Genomic DNA, 18,369 nt, shown 5'->3' with positions numbered 1-18,369 from the left:
GGCGGGACCTGGCAGGTAAGTCCTGGGGGGGGGGGGGAGAGCGGGGGAATCCGACCCCGGGGGGGGGGGCTCCCACGGTGGCCTGGCCCGCGATCGGGCCCTACCGATCTGCGGGCAGGCTGGTTCCATAGGGGGGGGGGGCTTCTTTCCTCCGCGCCGGGCCCCTGCAGAGCTCCACCATATTGCCCAGGGGCCGGCGCGGAGAAGGGAACCCCCGCGCATGCGCGGCAATATGCCAGCCGGTCTGCAACTGGGCGGAAATACGCCCGCCAGTCCGCGCATGAGCGAGCTCACGCTGGCTGTTCCGCGCATGAGCAAACCTGTGCAGACCCTTCGGCACCAACGACTCCGCCGTCAACCTAGCCCCCAAGAAATTGGAGAATTCCTGACTTTCAGGGGCTGTTGACGCCGGAGTGGTTGGCGACAGTTTTCCTGCCGGCATGGGGACATAGTCGCATTTTCAGAGAATGCCGCCCCTTATTTCCAGCACATCTTTGTTCTTTTCCATTGCTGAGTTGTGGTCACTATCACCAAAATGGTACCCCACTAATATCCCTAATACATGCTCATCTTAATTCGCTAAAATTAGGTCATGGTGGCACAGCAGTAAGCACTGGTGCCACACAGCATCAGAGACTCAGGTTTGATTGAAAAGGGAGGGAGGCAAAATGTTGGAAATTACAGGCCAGTTAATTTAACATCTGTGTTGGGAAATTGTTGGAATCAATTATCAAGGAAGTGATATCAGGACATTTGGAAAGTCAAAACGCTGTCCATCAGAGTCAGCATGGTTTTACGAAGGGCTAATCATGGTTGACTAATTTGCTAAAGTTCTTCGAAGATGTAACAAGCAAAATGGATAAGGGTATTCTGTAGATGTAGTATATCTGGACTTCCAGAAGGCGTTTGATAAGGTGCCGCACAGAAGGTTAGAACACATGGGATTAGGGGTAATTTATTAGCTTGGATAGAAGACTGGCGATGGACAGGAGACAGAGTCGGTACAAATGGGTCTTTCTCTAGATGGCAAAATGTAACTAGTGGGGTGCCACAGGGTTCGGTCCTTGGGCCCTAACTATTTACAATCTATATTAACGACTTTGATACAGGGATAAAAGGTTCAAGAGCAAAATTTGCATGCAACACAAAAAAAAGGTGGGACAGTAAGTTACAATGAGGAAATAAGAACCTTACAAATGGATATAGATAGTTAGGAGAGTGGGCCAAAATGTGGGAGATGGAGTTTAACATGGATAAGTGTAAGGTCGAAAAACTGGAAAGGCAACTTATTATCTAAATGGGGAGAGACTTCAGGGAGCTCTGATGCAGAGTGTCCTCGTGCTTGAGTCACAGAAAGCGAGCATGCAGGTGCAGCAGATAATAAAGACAGTGAATGGAATGTTGGCATTTATAGCTAAAGGAATTGAATATAAAGGTAAGGAAGTGTTGTTGCAACTATATAAGGAGACCGCACCTGGAGTATTTTGCACAGTTTTGGTCCGCTTATTTGAGGCAAGGTGTAGTGGCATTGGAGGCAGTCCAGAGGAGGTACACTAGGTTGATTCCAGAGATGAGGGTTTTGTCGTACAAAGAGAGATTGAACAGTTTAGGCCTATACCAGAGTTTAGAAGAACGAGGGGAGATCAAATTGAGGTATACAAGATGGTAAAAGGTATCGATAAAGTAGACATGGAGTGGATGCTTCCTCTTGTGGTGCATTCTCGAATTATCTCAGAGTCTTAGCATTAGAGGTAACAAATTTAAAACAGAGATGAGGAGAAACTACTTCTCTCAAAGGGTTGTGAATCTGTGGAAATTGCTCGCCCAGAGTGCGGTGGATGCAAGAACAGTGAGTAAATTTAAGGAGGCGTTAGACAGATTTTGAATTGGTAATGGGTTGAAGGGTTAAGGAGAACGGTCAGGGCGGTGGCGTGAAGGCCAGGATGAGTTCAGCCACGATCAAATGGCGAAGCAGATTCATTGGGTCAAATGGCCTAATTCTGCTCCTATACCTGATGAACTTAGGAACTTGGGTGTCTGTGTGGAGTCTGCATGTTCTCCCGCTGTCTGCGTGGGCTTCCTTCGGGTACTCTCCCACAGTCCAAAGATGTGCAGATTAGGTGCATTGGCGATACATTGGTCTCACCAATACCTTACATAGTTGCAGCACAATAGCACAGTGCGTAGCACTGTAGCTTCACAGCTCCAGGGTCCCAGCCCAGGTTCGATTCCAGGCTTGGGTCACTGTCTGTGTGGAGTAGGCATGTTCTCCCCGTGTCTGCGTGTGTTTCCTCCGGGTGCACCGGTTACCTCCCACAAGTCCCGAAAGACGTGCTTGTTACGTGAATTGGACATTCTGAATTCTCCTCTGTGTACTCAAACAGGTGCCGGCATGTGGCGACGAGGGGATTTTCACAGTAACTTCATTGCAGTGTTAATGTAAGCCTACTTGGGACAAGAATAAAGATTATTATTATTATCTATTATTATTAATAATAATAGCCGTGGACACCAGTGTTGGCCTGGGTAGCACACATGGTTGGCACTACCTCCTGAAGTCCTCCAACTGCACCTGGTTGCTGACACCCCCTCATGTAGTCCCTGGCTCTCTGTCTGCATCACCAGCATCGATTAGATCGCCCTTTCCAGAAGCTGAGACCCGTCTGGCCAGCAGCTAGTCCCGGGGGTCAGGCCGCCCTCCAACTATCCGCCCCCTCAGGGGTTCTTACCTCCACCTGATGTACTGCTGCACATGAGTGATGTGCACCAGATAGTGCCCCAGGAGCCTCTTCATTATAATGACCCAACCAAGGTGAGTGTCTCTGGAATGGTGGAAGGTGTTGGAGACAGCTGTGATGGAGAGTCGATCTCGTCCCTGGACTGTTGCTCTGGGTGTCGATGGCTGGCATTGGGGGCTTGCGTCGCTGTCCTGTCCAGCCTTGTCAGTCGATGTGTCCTGGGGTTGCGTGGGGGGGGGGCAGAAGAAGGGCCTGCCTTGTTGCCAGGTGATCCTGCAAGACACAAAGATATGACACATGGCTGGATCACAAGTGGAGATGGTGGTGATGATGGAGTGCTGGTGCAGGAAGGTGGAGGGGTGGTGGGATCCTGGGGGGGGTAATGTAGGGGTGCTGGGGTGGGGGGGTAAGTGGTATGGGGTATGCAGTGGTGTGGGGCTGGTACCACGCTTGCCATAGGGACACCACAACTCAGCAGGGGCTCACTTGGTTCCCCGATGCCAATCTCCGCCTTGATGATTGCACGTTCTCCGGGCCCACCGACCAGGTTCCATGATGACGGTCCACGGCGGTGAGGGGCCATAGGTCCATCGGGCCCCTCCAGTCTGCTCTTTCTCCCTGCAGTTATGCGCCACCTTCTCCTTGAGGGGGGGGGGGAAAGGGGGGGGGAGTGTCAAAAAATGCACGGTGTGAGGCAGAGCATCCGGCCATGGTGGGTGATATGGGTGTTGGCATGTGATGCAGTGTGGGATGTGAGCAGAGTGCCGGTGGGTGGGGTTCGGTCACCCTCTGGGTTGGGGCGTAGCCAATTAATGGATCGTGAATTGCTCCGAGACCGGCGCCGGTTTCGGGGTCGTAAAACACCACCGATTCAGTCCCGGCGTCAGCACTTAGGGCGGGATTCTCTGATTGCCGATGCCAAAATCGTGCTCGGTGATCGGCCGGAGAATCCATTTTTACGCTGGAATCGGGGGCGACGCCCTTTTCCCGATGCTCCGCCCCCTAAAAAATGGCGTACTCAAGGCGTACACCGCACGCCGTCTCTGAAACAGAGAATCCGGCCCATTGTGTCTGGACAACTGTGAGTTGTTGAACTGAGAGAACTCCACCCCACTTATCGCAATTCCTGACGACATCACACTTATAAGATTTGGAGCTTGACAGGATGGATGCTGAGAGGATATTTCCGCACATGGCAGAATCTTGAACATGGGGGCACGGTTTGAAAATAGGTGGTCTTCCATTTATGACTGAGATAAGGAGCAGGAATAACTTCTGTCAGATGGTCATTAATCTTTGGAATTCCCTGCTCCAGGTGGAAGTGCAGGCTGGATCAGTGAATATATGCAAGGCTTAGTTGACAGCTTTTTGGTCCTCAAGGGTTAAGGGGGGAAACAACCAGATGAGCCATGATTTTACTGAACGGTGAAGCAGGCACGGGGATCCAACTCCCATCCCTATTTATTACATTCTTATATTTAGAACTTAAAGAACTGGAGAAAAAATAACAACACCAAGAGCAAAATTTATAACTGGTCACGCCAAATTATTTTAAATGCAGTGAAAACTTTGGACACGTTATTGATACGCATAATTATACAAGATGGATCAGCTGCCGTGACAACTTCTAACTGCAAAGTTCAATAAAATATCACATTTGACCCCAAGATATTAAATATACTTTTAAAAGCCTGAGAAGAAAATCTGTACAGTTAAAAATGATCCCTCCCATGCAAACCTACCTGAAATTTCATTTCATAAACTAACTTTAGCACGTTTTCTGAAGGAGAAAAGAACACCATTGTGCATCCTATTATAATTAAAGAGATAAAAAATCTCTCCTTTCACAAAATGCCTTATTCATCAAATTTATACAAAATATTCTGCAATAAGCTTCCAGCTTTATTGTTATAGATGTACAATAAAGCCCTTATGGCTTGGAATGTACATTGGAACACTCTGCCTGGATTAATTTCATATATTTAAGAGTACAGTCAGGTTCATTTCCAAAATAAGCCTGGAGTGTAAAATCTTACCTCGATTTTAGTGATTAGATTTGAAAGAAATCTTTCATTATTAACTGGCATCAAGTGGGAATGATCTATCATTGAAATTCTTAAAACATTATTTAATACCCGTTCTGCTCACATAGATTCTGAAGTTGCTATCTGCTGTGATGCAGAGAAAGCATTTAAAATTGATAAGTGACCCTATTTATTCTTTAATACTTGAGTACCTTTGAGTTGAGAGGCTCGACTTCATTATCCTCAGGCAAATATGAAGCTTTCGTTATCTTTTAATGGAATAGAAGTTACTCACAAATAACAAATCCCCACGCTCCCATCTGTGATCTCTTGCACCTTCCGAATCTAAGTTGGGTAGATGTAGGGCTAAAACCTCTAAAAAGACGATTGGGAGGGTGGAGGAGGGGGGGGGGGGGGTGGCAGGGGGGTGACGCAGGGGAGGAGGGGTGGGGGGGTCAAAGTGATGCATGCAAACTTTCTGCTGTCTGCTCACCAAAATGATTCTGGAGTGCAGCTCAGTGCTAACCCTGCTGCTGACTGACTCAGCAATGGGTCCAGCATGTAAGCCCAGCATGAATGACTGCTAGCCTGCACTTTATAAAAGGTAACCTTGAGCTCTTAAAGGGGATGAACATTCACGCTGCCACAGCATCTGACACCATCTCTATAAGCGTTTCAGGAAAGGAATCGAAATATCAATGGAGCATTTGGCTGGACAAAGGGCTGTCAGGTTCTCTGAAGTAAGCACAGTGCCAATATCTGAGCAGGTGGTGGCACTGCAGGCCTTGGCCCAGGTGGTGGAAAGCAGGGGAGAGCTTATGTTTCCACAGGGGGAGCACAAGGCTCTCCAGGCAGACACTGTGAAGCGAATGGTAGCCACGGAGATCAATACATTGAGCTGCAGAGATGGAAGAAGTTCTGTCACCTCACATAATTGATCGAGGGTAAGGAATGCAGTTTGAAACGCCATCTCCAGCCCACTTCACAAGCACCAACCTCACATACTGCTCAATGCACAAAAGCCCCCACTCCCCCATCAGTAATCTCTACCAATCAAAACTCAAGTCTATTAATCAGATGCGCCACATCTCCCTCACATACTTATGACTGCTACAAGCCTCACACTCCCAACTAAAAACTTACACGTACACCCACTGTTGACAAGCACATAACGCAAGCACCTTGCAACACACCCTTCCCTCTCTATTGCCGGGCAGGTTAGCCTATAACAGGAGACAGCTGTACAGAAGTGGCAGGAGACAGATATGCCTGTAACTCCTGTACTCTTTGGAATAGGTGATTCAGGAAATTATTGGACCAGCAGCCACTGAGTACCTTGTCACCAGTACCGTTATAACCATCAAAGATAACTCCAGTGCGTTCCTGCCTTATGACCCTTCTCAAATCTAATTCCACAAACATCCTACCATTTGGCATAAAGTACAAACTGCAGCTAGAGTAGGCAAGGATCCCGTTCTCTCCACCCACCCCCTTCTCACACCCCAGCCCCACCATCCCCTGCTCCCCCATCTTTCCACTTTCAGATACCCACAAAAGTGAGAAGTCGGTCAAACAAGTCCAAAGACCCCTGGATGACAAGAGATAGAGATTAAGATGAAGAAAGTGTACTTATGACAGATGGAAAATACAATGGAGAACTAGACTGAATATAAAAGCTTGTGAGAGGAAATGAAAAAGTAAATAAGAGAGAGTACAAAAAGAGACTTGCACCTAACATAAACAGGAATCCTCAAATCCTCTATCGCCGTATAGTGGGAGAGCAACGGAGGTTCACCAGACTAATCTCTGAGTTTGCAGGATACCGTGACACCTCCGCCCCCCCTCCCCCCTACCAACCTCAGCAGGTGAATCAATACTCCTCCATGTTGAATATCACCTGGAGGAAGCACTGAGGGCGGCAAAGGTGCATAATGTAGTCTGGGTGGGGAATTCAATGTCCATCACCAAGATTGGCTGTGTCCGAAAGAATATAGCTGCTAGACTGGTTCTGTGGTAGTTGGTGAAGGAACCAACATCCTCACGAACTCCCTGCCGCAGATGCATCTGTCTGTGACAGTAATAGTAAGATTAAACACCACACAGTTCTTGTAAAGCCGAAGTTCTGTTTTCACATTGAGGATACCCTCCCACCATGTTCTGTGCCATAACTAGCTTGCTAAATGGGATAGATTTTGAACATATCTAGCAACTCAGGACTGGGAAACCATGGGTATTCCGGAACAGCAGCATTTCTCTCATTCTACCACTACCACCGTACTAGGGGATCAACCCTGATTCAATGAAGAGGGCAGGAGGCAGTACCAGGTGTCCGAGCAGCAGCAGGCATACATAAAAAGGTGTCAACCTGATTAAACCACAACACAGAACTACTTGCATGCCAAACAGCATAAGCAGCAAGTGATAGAGCTGAGCAATTCCACAGTCAATTGACCAGAACTAGACTTTGCTATCATGCTACAACCAGCGTGAATGGTTTTGGACAATTAATCAACTCACTGCAGGAGGAGGCTCCACAATAATCCCCATCCTCAATGATGGAAGATCCCAGCGCGTTAGTGCAAAAGGCCTCCTCTGGATGTCCCCAACATCACAGAGGCCAGTCTTCAGCCAATTCGAGTCACTCCATGTGATATCAAGAGACAACTGTAGGCACTGAATACGGCAAAGGCTATGGCTCTGATAATATTCCTGCAATTGTCCTGAAACCCTGTGTTCCAGAGCTTGCCACGCCCCCAACTACATTGTTCCAGTACAATTGCAACACTGGCATCTATCCAGCAATGTGGAAAATTACCCAGGTCTGCCCTGGACAAAAACAGCAGGGCAAATCCAACTTAGCCAATTATTGCCACATCAGTCTACTCTCAATCATCAATAAAGTGATGGAAGGGATCATCAATAGTGCTATCAAGAAGCACTTACTCAGCAATACCCTGCTCACTGATACTCAGTTTGAGTTCTGCCAGGGTCACTCAGTTCCTGACCTCACTACAGGCTTGGTTCAAACATGGGTAAAAGAGCTGAACTCCAGAGTTGATGTTTAAGTCTCTGCCCTCCATTGACAACAAGGCAGTATTCGCCAGAGTGTGGCATCAAGGAGCCCTTGCAAAACTGAATTTGATGAGAATCAGTGGAAAAATCTCCACGAGATGGAGCTGTACCTAGCACAATGGTCGATGGCTGTGATTGTTGGAGGTCAATCATCTCTGTTCCAGGCCATCACTTCACGAGTTCCTCAGGAGAATGCCCTGAGCCATGCGACTTTTAGCTGCTTCATCAATCACCTCCCTTCCATCATAAGGTCAGAATTAACAATGTGCAATGAACAATGATCAGCATCATTCACAACTCCTCAGATACTGAAGACGCCCATGTCCAAATACGGCAAGACAAGGATAATATCCAGGCTTGAGGCTGCACTGTGGTGCGGTGGTTAGCACTGCAGCCTCATGGTGCTGAGGACTCAGGTTCGATCCCGGCTCTGGGTCACTGTCCGTATGGAGTTTGCACATTCTCCCCGTGTCTGCGTGGGTATCACCCCCACAGCCCAAAGATGTGCAAGGTAGGTAGATTGGCCAAGCTAAATTGCCCCTTAATCGGAAAAAAAAAGAATTGGGCACCTTAAATCTAAAAAAAAAATCAGGGCTTGTGCTGGCAAGTGACGAGTAACATTTGTGTCATGCCAAGCGCCAGGCAATGGCCACCTCCAACAAGATAGAATCTAACCATTACCCCTTCGCATTTAATGGCATTACCATCACTGAATCCCCCACTATCAATATCCTGGGGGTTACCATTGCTCCAAAACTGAACTGGACTAGCCATATTAATACTGTGGCTACCAGGGAAGGTCAAACTTTAGGAATCCTAAGGCGAGTAACTCACTTCCCAACTCGCCAAAGCCTGTCCACCATCTGAAAGGCACAAGTCAGGAGTGTGATGGAATACTCTCCACTTGCCTGGATGAGTGCAGCTCCAACAAGAGGCTTGACACCAGCCAAGATAAAGCAGTCTGCTTAACTGGCATCCCATCCTCATTCACCCCCTCCACTGCCAACACACAGTGGCAACAGTGTGTAACCATCCACAAGATGCACTACAGGAACTCACCAAGCCTAGTTTAGACAGCACCTTCCAAACCCAAACCACTTCCACCTAGAAGGACAAGAGCAACAGACACATGGGAACAATCACAACCTGAAGGTTCCCCACCAAGTCAGTCACCATCCTGACTTGGAAATAAAACACCGTTCCTTCACTGTCATTGGGTCAAAATCCTGGGAGTTCCTCCCTGACAGCACTGTGGATGTACTTACACTGCATGGACTACAATGATGTGGAGATGCCGGCGTTGGACTGGGGTGAGCACAGTAAGAGGTCTTACAACACCAGGTTAACACAAGGTACGCCCAGCTTTTGTCGCGACACGACGGACTTCCTACAGAAACTTAGCACCCATGGACCAGTTGAACCAGGAACATTCCTCGTCACAATGGACGTCACGGCACTCTACACCAGCATCCCCTGTGACGACGACATTGCTGCAACAGCCTCAGTACTCAACACCAACAACTGCCAATCTCCAGATGCAATTCTGGATCACAACGTCTTCACCTTCGACAACAAGTTCTTCATCCAGACGCACGGAACAGCCATGGGGACCAAATTCGCACCCCAATACGCCAACATCTTCATGCACAAGTTTGAACAAGACCTATTCACCGCACAGGACCTTCAACCGACGTTATACACCAGATACATCGATGACATTTTATTCCTTTGGACCCACGGCGAAGAATCACTGAAACGACTACACGATGACATCAATAAGTTCCATCCAACCATCAGACTCACCATGGACTACTCTCCAAAATCAGTTGCATTCTTGGACACACTCGTCTCCATCAAGATGGTCACCTCAGCATTTTGCTTTACCGCAAACCCACGGATAACCTCACGATGCTCCACTTCTCCAGCTTCCACCCTAAACACATTAAAGAAGCCATCCCCTATGGACAAGCTCTCCGTATACACAGGATCTGCTCAGACGAGGAGGAGCGTAACAGACATCTACAGACATTGAAGGATGCCCTCGGATGAACGGGATATGGCGCTCGACTCATCGATTGACAGTTCCAACGCGCCACAGCAAAAAACCGCACCGGCCTCAGAAGACAAACATGGGACACAACAGAATACCCTTCATCGTCCAGTACTTTCCCGGAGCGGAGAAACTACGACATCTTCCTCACAGCCTTCAACACGTCATCGATGAAGATGAACATCTTGCCAAGGTCATCCCCATACCCCCACTACTTGCCTTCAAACAACCGCGCAACCTCAAACAAACCATTGTTTGCAGCAAACTACCCAGCTTTCGGAACAGTGACCACGACACCACACAACCCTGTCATGGAAATCTCTGCAAGACGTGCCAGATCATTGACATGGATACCACCATTACACATGAGAACACCACCCACCAGGTACGCGGTACATACTCGTGCGACTCGGCCAACGTTGTCTACCTCATACGCTGCAGAAAAGGATGTCCTGAAGCGTGGTACATTGGCGAGACCATGCAGACGCAGCGACAACGAATGAACGGACATCGCGCGACAATCACCAGGCAGGAATGTTCCCTTCCAGTCGGGGAACACTTCAGCAGTCAAGGGCATTCAGCCTCTGATCTACGGGTAAGCGTTCTCCAAGGTGGCCTTCAGGACGCGCGACAATGCAGAATCGCCGAGCAGAAACTTCTAGCCAAGTTCCGCACACATGAGTGCGGCCTCAACCGGGACCTGGGATTCATGTCGCATTACATTCATCCCCCAGACCAGCGGCCTGCGAAATCCTACCAACTGTCCTGGCTTGACACAATTCACACCTCTTTAACCTGGGGTTACCCCATCTCTGGATCTGTAAAGATTTAATCACCTGCTAATGGTCGCATTCCAAGCATTGTCTGGCATCTTTGAATCTGTCGATATGTATGTTTCTGGAACATACCTCTTCATTCACCTGAGGAAGGAGCAGCGCTCCGAAAGCTACTGACATCGAAAATAATTATGAGGAGTGATTGGGGAAACTGGGCCTGTATCCGCTAAATTTTAAATAATGAGAGGTTTTCCAATTGAACCGAACAAAATTCTTACAGGGTGTGACAGGAGATATGTCGATAGGCCACAGAATCCTCCGTCGGCGGGATTCTCCGGTCCGCCGGCAGTGCACCCATGCTCCCGTATTTCCCAACGGCGTGAGGTATCCACAATGGGAAACCCCATTGGTCGGCTGCAGAAACGGAGAATCCCACTGCCAGCGGGGATGTGCCGTGTTGGAAAATGCAGTTGCCATACCGGAGAATCCCGCCCAGTATGTTTCCCCTGGCTGGTGAGTCTAGAACCAGGAGACACAGTCTCAGATTAAGGGGCTAGCCATTTAATAGTGAGGTGAGAGGAATTTCTTCATTCTCAAGAGCAGTGAATCTTTGGAATTCTCTATCCCAGAGGGTTGTGGAAGCTCAATCAATAGAAATGGATAGATAATGACATCAAGGGATATGGGGAAAATAAATGGCACGGAGGTAAATGAGCATCCAGGATCTGTTTAAATGGTGGAGCTGTCTCGATGGGCCAAATGGCATACTCCTGCTCCTAAGTTCCTATATTTTGTATGTTTCTAAAAGGGTGGAAAAAGGAGTCGTGGCGTGGTTGCGGCGATATTCCGGCCCGGCGTGGGGCTCGGATAATCGCCCCCCCATGTTTAACTAACTTGCTGGAATTTGTTGAAGAGATGACAGAAAGGTCACACCTGAGGTCTGTTGCAAAGGACTCAGATGAACAGTCTGAAAAGGCAAGGTATGCTGTTGGGCATGAATACACAGACATATTTGGTGCACTGATACACTCCCACAGAGCCTCTTTTCACAGTTAAGGAGCATAAGCAGTGCATAACAGAAAGGGATAGAGTGCATAAACCTAAGTTTGCACCAGAAAATAAGGCTAGAGGTTACATAAGCAGTACAAAGACTAAAGGCTCAGTATCATAATGCACGGATCATTCCTAACAAATAAACAGCACAAATAGAAATAAATATGTATGATCTGATTGCAATTACAGAGACATGGCTGCAAGATGACAAAGACTGGTACCTGAATATTCAAGGATACCTCTGTTAATTAAGGATGACATTGGTACAATAGAGAGAGATGGCCTTAGTTCTAGAGATCAAAATGTAGAGTCAATTTGGGTAGAGATGAAAAATAGTAAAGGTAAGATGTAATTTGTGGCAGTGGTTTATAGGTCCCATAACAGTACCCGCACTGTAGGATGGGATATACAGGAAAAAACAATGGGGGCTTCTGAGAAAGTTGATAATCATAGGCATTTTCAATTTACATATAGATTAGGCAAATTAAATTAGCAAAGGTTAGCTGCACAATGAGTTCATAGAGTGTTTTCAGGCCAGCTTCTTAGGGCAGCATATTTTAGCACCAACCAGAGGAAGGGCTATGCTAAAATTAGTATTGCGCAATGAGACAGATTTAATTAATGTCGTCATGCTGAAGGCACCCCAATGTAGCAGTGATAATTATATGATTGAATGTCACATTCAGTTTGAGTGAGAGAGGAGTGGATTTAAAACTAGTATTTTAAATGTAAATAAGGACAATTATGAGGGCATGAAGACAGTTGGCTAAAAGGTGAATTGGGAAATAAGGTTAAGAGATAGGTCAATAGAGATTCATTGGCAGACATTTAAGGAGATGTTTCAGAATACTCAGATAAGATACATTCCAGTGAGAAAGAATGACAATAAGGCAGTGTTTTTCAAACTTTCTTTCCTGGGACCCACTTTTACAAAAAGGCTAACCTTCAGGACCGATACCAGCTGACCTTCATGACTGATGCTGGCCGTTCTTTGCAACCCACACCGGCCTATCTTCATGACCCACGCCGGCCGACCTCCACGACGCACCATTTTCGCTTACCTTTAATGCGACAGGTGAGCTTGCTTGGTTCTAACAATCTCACTTGCTTTCTCATTCAACGTTACATTTCTGCTGAGGACGAGCTGAATATTTAAGACCCCAATAAAGACCCCCTAACTAAAAGGACCTTACACAGGGACCCAACTTAAGGGAACCCCAAAATGATCCCCTGACTTAAGGGACAACCCCAAAAGAACTCCCCTCCATATACAGACCCTCCAGCCCCAAGAAAAGAGAAACCTGCCTGGAAGCTAGAGAGCAGTCCAGACCGGGGCAGTAACACTTACCTGGAAGCTCCATGTGTCCATCCCCGATGGAGAACAGTTGTGATCTATGTTTCAACCCCTCAGCTCCATTAGCTGCAAGCTATTCATTGCTTTCTAGTCGTGGGCTAGGAATGACAGCTGCCAAAAACAGCTGCAGCCTTGGTTCATTCATCTCCCTTCTTGGATGAGTGACAAATCCCCAATGTTTACAAACATCAACCACATCAAAGAGTGGTAAGTGCATTCCAATCACGAAAGGCATTCCAAGCACTCAAGAATGTCCAGTGTTTCTTTTTATTCTGGAGAAACTGGGTGGGCTTCTCCGTCCCGCCACACCCGTTTTCTGATGCGGCCGCCACCGCCAGCAGCGGGATCCTCCGATCTGGCAGCTGGCCAATGGGATTTCGCAAACGCCGTCAGGAAATCCGTGGGCGTGAGCGCACTGCCAGCGAAGCGGAGGATCCTGCTGACAGAGAATCCAGCTCCCTGTCTTTAATTCACTCAGCAACAACTTGTAAGAATTTAATATTCTGAGGGAGTCTGGTTGTCAAAATATCTTGGGGATCCTGAAGTGTTTGTGAGCAAGGAAGAGTTTGTGTTGATAATGATCTAAAGACACTTGCACCCAAAATGAATGCAAAATTACTGAACATAGTTTAAAACAGATACACATCAGGGCGGATTCTCCAATATTGAAACATTTCAGGTCGAGATGACCTCTTATCGGAATGGGTGGAAAGGTCATCTCAAGCTGAAACATTTGGCAAGATTCTCCGGTCCGCCGGCCACGTGTCTCTCGGACGGGCGACATTCTCTGATGATGGATTCTATCTTCTTGCCGATTGGCAATGGGATTTCCCATTATAACCACCTCGTGCAGCAGCAAAATCTGCTGGCGGGGCTGAGCTGCCAGCGGGAAAACTGAAACGCAATGACCTAAGAATTGTGGCCATTACCTCTGTTTCTCTCCAGAGATATGCCTGACCTACTGAAGATTTTCGTTTTTTTATTTCAGATTTCCAGTGAGTGTTTTGTTTTTAAACTAGTTTATCTAATATCGCGTTGGAACAAGGATCAGAAGTCTCATTAACAATTGTAACTCTCAAGATAGATTTTGATACAGCTGTGTGGAGCGTGAGTGAAACGTCCTGCCATCCTTGGAAAGAAATGTATAACAATAATTATAAAGAGTGATTTGGGGCTCTCGCTGGACTATTTGGTCAGTTGCTCAAGAATATAATCGGCAAGAGGCTGACTGCTCACTGGAGATCAAGTTAACAGGGGTCTCAGACTTTGTTCCACTCCTGAGTTGGTTATAACAGAGTTTGGATTCAAAAAGGAGGTGAAAATGCCAATTATTCAGATAGATATAATCAACTCTTTACCTGTTCACTTAAGCAATCAAACTGGCTTATTTCTTGCTAGTGTATTATTTAACATGTATAGCTTGGTGCAAGAAATAAGCCAGTCAGGTTCTTGAACAAGAGCTAGTTTTATTGCTCGAACTCACTCAGAAAAGGAAGCAGCAATTATCAACAAAAGCGGCGGTGCGTTTGGCACGGCGTTGGTCGCCGATTCTCCGGCCCTAATGGGCCGAGCGGCCGCTCCGATACGACAGAGTCCCGCCGGCGCCGTTCACCCCTGGTCGCTGCCAGTGGGAACTCTGCAGGAACGGTCGGGGGGGGGGGGCGGCCTGTGGGACGGGGAGGGGGCGTCATTCACCGGGAGCTGGGGGGAGCTCCGATGGTGTCTGGCCCGCGATCGGGGCCCACCAATCAGCGGGCCGGCCTCTCCCCCCCGGGCCTACTTCCTGAACACCGACCCCAGGTTGATCGGGGCCGGCGTGCAAAAAAAGTGCGGCCCAACTGCGCATGCGCGAGTTGGCGTGGAACCCATTTGGCACCGCGTAAGGAGGCTGCAGTGCCGGGTGCTCTACGCTGTCGGCATGCTAGCCCCCAGCCAAACGGAGAATCGGTGGCTGTTTTACGCCATTCCATTCCCATGCCGGCGTGGGGACATAGCCCCAGAATCGGGGAATCCAATCTTCTGGGATTTCTTTTCCAAATCCCAGTAGGGAAATAGAGTTAAGACCAGTATTCTTATTTCCCCATTTTGCTGTTTTTTCCTTCTGAGATTGCAGAAAGCTCAGCTTTGATCAGAAGAGAGATGGGTAAGGCTATTGCCCAGCCTTTTTCTGACTATATCCAAAATTCTGTGTGTTACATCCACGGGCTGGATCACGTGACCTCTCCCCAGGAGCTCCCACGTCTCGGTATATCCATAAAGACAGCTTGTGCCCTTTGAAAATGCAACATTGTAGCCACTGCAAGACAGTGTCCTTTGCCCAGGAAAAGTGTAATTTTCAATAAATTTCAAAATGTATGTCCAGCCGATGACATTCTAGATTAATATTTTAGTGCCACATCGCAAACAAATGAAGAGAATACTTCCTCGAAATCATTTCTTCAGTTTCAGCAAAAGGTCAAGAGCAGAATTTTCTGTTAACTGACACCGAAATCGGGAAACGCGATTGGACGGAGAATACGTTCCGATGCCAAAATCGCAGCGGGAGCCGATTTGACACCAAATCGCAATTCTCCGTCATCTCAACAGCGGCGTCAATGCGTTCCGGAACGCACGTACAGCAGGCACCATTTGTACATTATTAGCAGGCTTGACCCGGTATTCTTCAGGGCCTCTGCGATTCTCCCCTTCCAGTGGGTCGAGTTCCTGATGGCGCGCAGTTCACTTGTGCTTTTAAAAATCGTGTCACCGGTGTCGTGACTGATGAGGGAGAGAGAGGAGGTAAGACACAGAGAGGCTGCTGGGCCAGACAGTGGCCGGGCTGGCTAGGGCGGGGAGGGCCTGCCAGGTCCGGGGCGGAGGGGGGGGGGGGGGAACGGGCCGAGTGGCTAGGGTGACTCCCCACGGGACTGGGACGGTGTCCAATCATAGACTGCCATTGCTGCGGCCTTCAAGGCAGCCATCTTGCTGCACACCCCACTGACCACTCACCTTGGCCCCTAGTACTGCAGAGTGACACCGGCCGAATGGGTGCTCCCAACTCCCGTTGCTAACTTTTGCCTTAGTTTAATTGCTCTGTTTTATCACCTTTGCTCTTGAGTCGCCAGGTATCTTTATGATACCGCCACGTGGTTCAAGTCCGAGTAATGATGAATAATCCAATACACCGCTTAGTAAGATTTAAATCAAAGCACATCTATTATACACAGTAATCACTACTCATGTACAAATTCTACGTCGAAGCTACTTCTACAACTAACAGGCCAATACTTAACTTGGAACTGGCCCACCAGGTCAGGGAAACGAATGGCCTTTCGTTCGGGTTCTGAGCCTGCGGGATTCGAAGTTGGTACAGATTGGTAGCTAGGAGCGCCTATCTCGTAGCGAGCATTGAAGTAAGACTTACTAGATATCAGTGGTGGCTGGACCGGTCACTGTCAAGTGTTGGTTCGCGTTGCTGAGTGACCCGGTCAAGAAGAGAAGAGAAGGGCGATTTGAACTTGGGCTTGATTCTTATAGTCCCCAGGGGCTTCCCGCCTTTTGGGGCGGACCCTGTACCTGGTTCCAAGTGATTGGACTTTGTCCCAATCACTTGGTTCGATTTTCTCCAATGCTAGAGTGGTTCCCTGATCGATAGGCAGTCTTGAGGTGGTCGTTCACCTCCCATTGTGTAGGCGTCTGCTGGCGCCAAAGAGTCTGGTTTTGCTTTATGTGCTAAATGTTGCTTATTGCTCCTGGAGATTGCTCATTAATATGCAGATGGCTGGTGTTTTGTTATGCTGATGGTTGCCGGTATCGATCTTGTCTGGCCTTTCCAGAGGTAAATACACACTCAACCTGCAGCTGCTCGTTAGTGCCCTGTTGGCTGACTTTCCCATCAGCCTTTCCCGTTCGCCATTTTAAATCTGGAGTTAGCCATTTTAAATCGGGAGTTAGCCGTTTTACCTGGCTACACCCCCTACCCCCGTGATGCGACCATCAATTCACACGAGACAGAGAGTTGAAGTGAGCAATGGCTTTAATCAACGAGAACAGTGCCTGCCTGCGACTGCTCTGCACTGAGAGCCGCCTACAGGGCAGCTGCGTAATATACCTCCCCTCAAGGGGCCGGATCCAAGGGCGGAGCCCACAAGGACACCAACATGATACAAGCAGTGTAATACAATACAATGGTCCATAGGTGGCGCCCACAAGGGCAACAACATAGTACAATGCAATACAGTGGTGAATGGTTGCCATAATACGTTCACCACATTCACCCCCTGTTAAAAAATTGAAGTCCAGCGAGGGTGAAGGGCTCACAAGTTGAGTCTGTCCGGCGCCCTGATCGTGCGCTGCGATCGCCTGAGCTCTAGTTTCACAGCGGGCACGGGTGTTAAACTCGCCGGTGCGGGCATGGGTGTTGAACTCGTCGATGAGGGAATGGGTGTGGACCCCGGGAGCGTGTCTTCTGAAGCTTCATCCCTGTAGGCCGGCAATGGGGGGAGGGGGTATAGGAGGGTGTGTGGAGGCCATGTAGGGGCAGGGGCGCTGTTCGTTGTAGGTTGGTGGGGGTAGGGGATGGTCTTAGGGGATCCTGTGGGTGCCAGGTCCCAGAGGGAGACAGTATTTTGTCGGCCGTCGGGGTGCGCCACGTATGTATATTAGGGGTTGGCGTGAAGGAGCTGGACCCTCTCGACCAGGGGGTCGGACTTATGGCTCCTCACGTGTTTCCGGAGGAGTACGGGCCCTGGTGTCTTCAGCCAGGCTGGAAGCGAGACCCCGGAGGTGGATTTCCTGGGGAAAACAAATAGGCGGGCATGAGGGGTCTCGTTCGTGGCTGTGCAAAGGAGTGACCTAATGGAGTGGAGCGCGTCGGGGAGGACCTCCTGCCAGTGGGGAACTGGGTGATTCCTAGACCGCAGGGCCAGGATGACGGCCTTCCATACCGTCGCGTTCTCCCTCTCCACCTGTCCGTTTCCCCGGGGGTTGTAACTGGTAGTCCTGCTTGAGGCGATGCCCTTACCGAGCAGATACTGACATAGTTCGTCGCTCATATACGAGGAGCCCCTGTGGACGTAAGTGGGGAAACCGAACAAGATGAAGACACTACGTAGGGTGTTATGGGTCAGAGGTTAGAGAATCCTAAAGTAGCAAGGAGTTCAACTGACCCACAACCTTTAATAGATTGTGGTGTGGGGAGCACACGGCGCACTCTACAGGTATGGTACAGCATAAACGGACAAGTGTTTTTTAAAACAAAACAATGTTTATTTTGTCAACTCAAGTTAACCTTTTTAAAACAACCATTGAATATCTTAACACC

The 18,369-nt window shown here is 48.5% G+C and overlaps 1 long non-coding RNA gene across 1 annotated transcript in view; it reads right to left on the bottom strand.

Moving 5' to 3' along the window:
* Positions 1-18,369, bottom strand: part of LOC140411644 (uncharacterized) — a 138,922-nt gene that overhangs the window by 70,471 nt on the left and 50,082 nt on the right. The window contains exon 2 of the long non-coding RNA XR_011940920.1: positions 2,730-3,011. This is a non-coding gene — a long non-coding RNA (uncharacterized lncRNA). The remainder of the gene's footprint in view (positions 1-2,729; positions 3,012-18,369) is intronic.

Source organism: Scyliorhinus torazame, chromosome 4 (assembly GCF_047496885.1).
Source record: "Scyliorhinus torazame isolate Kashiwa2021f chromosome 4, sScyTor2.1, whole genome shotgun sequence".
NCBI classification, from domain to species: Eukaryota; Metazoa; Chordata; class Chondrichthyes; order Carcharhiniformes; family Scyliorhinidae; genus Scyliorhinus; species Scyliorhinus torazame.
The sequence above is the reverse complement of the archived record's forward strand: the minus strand, read 5'-3'. Positions and strand labels throughout refer to the sequence as shown.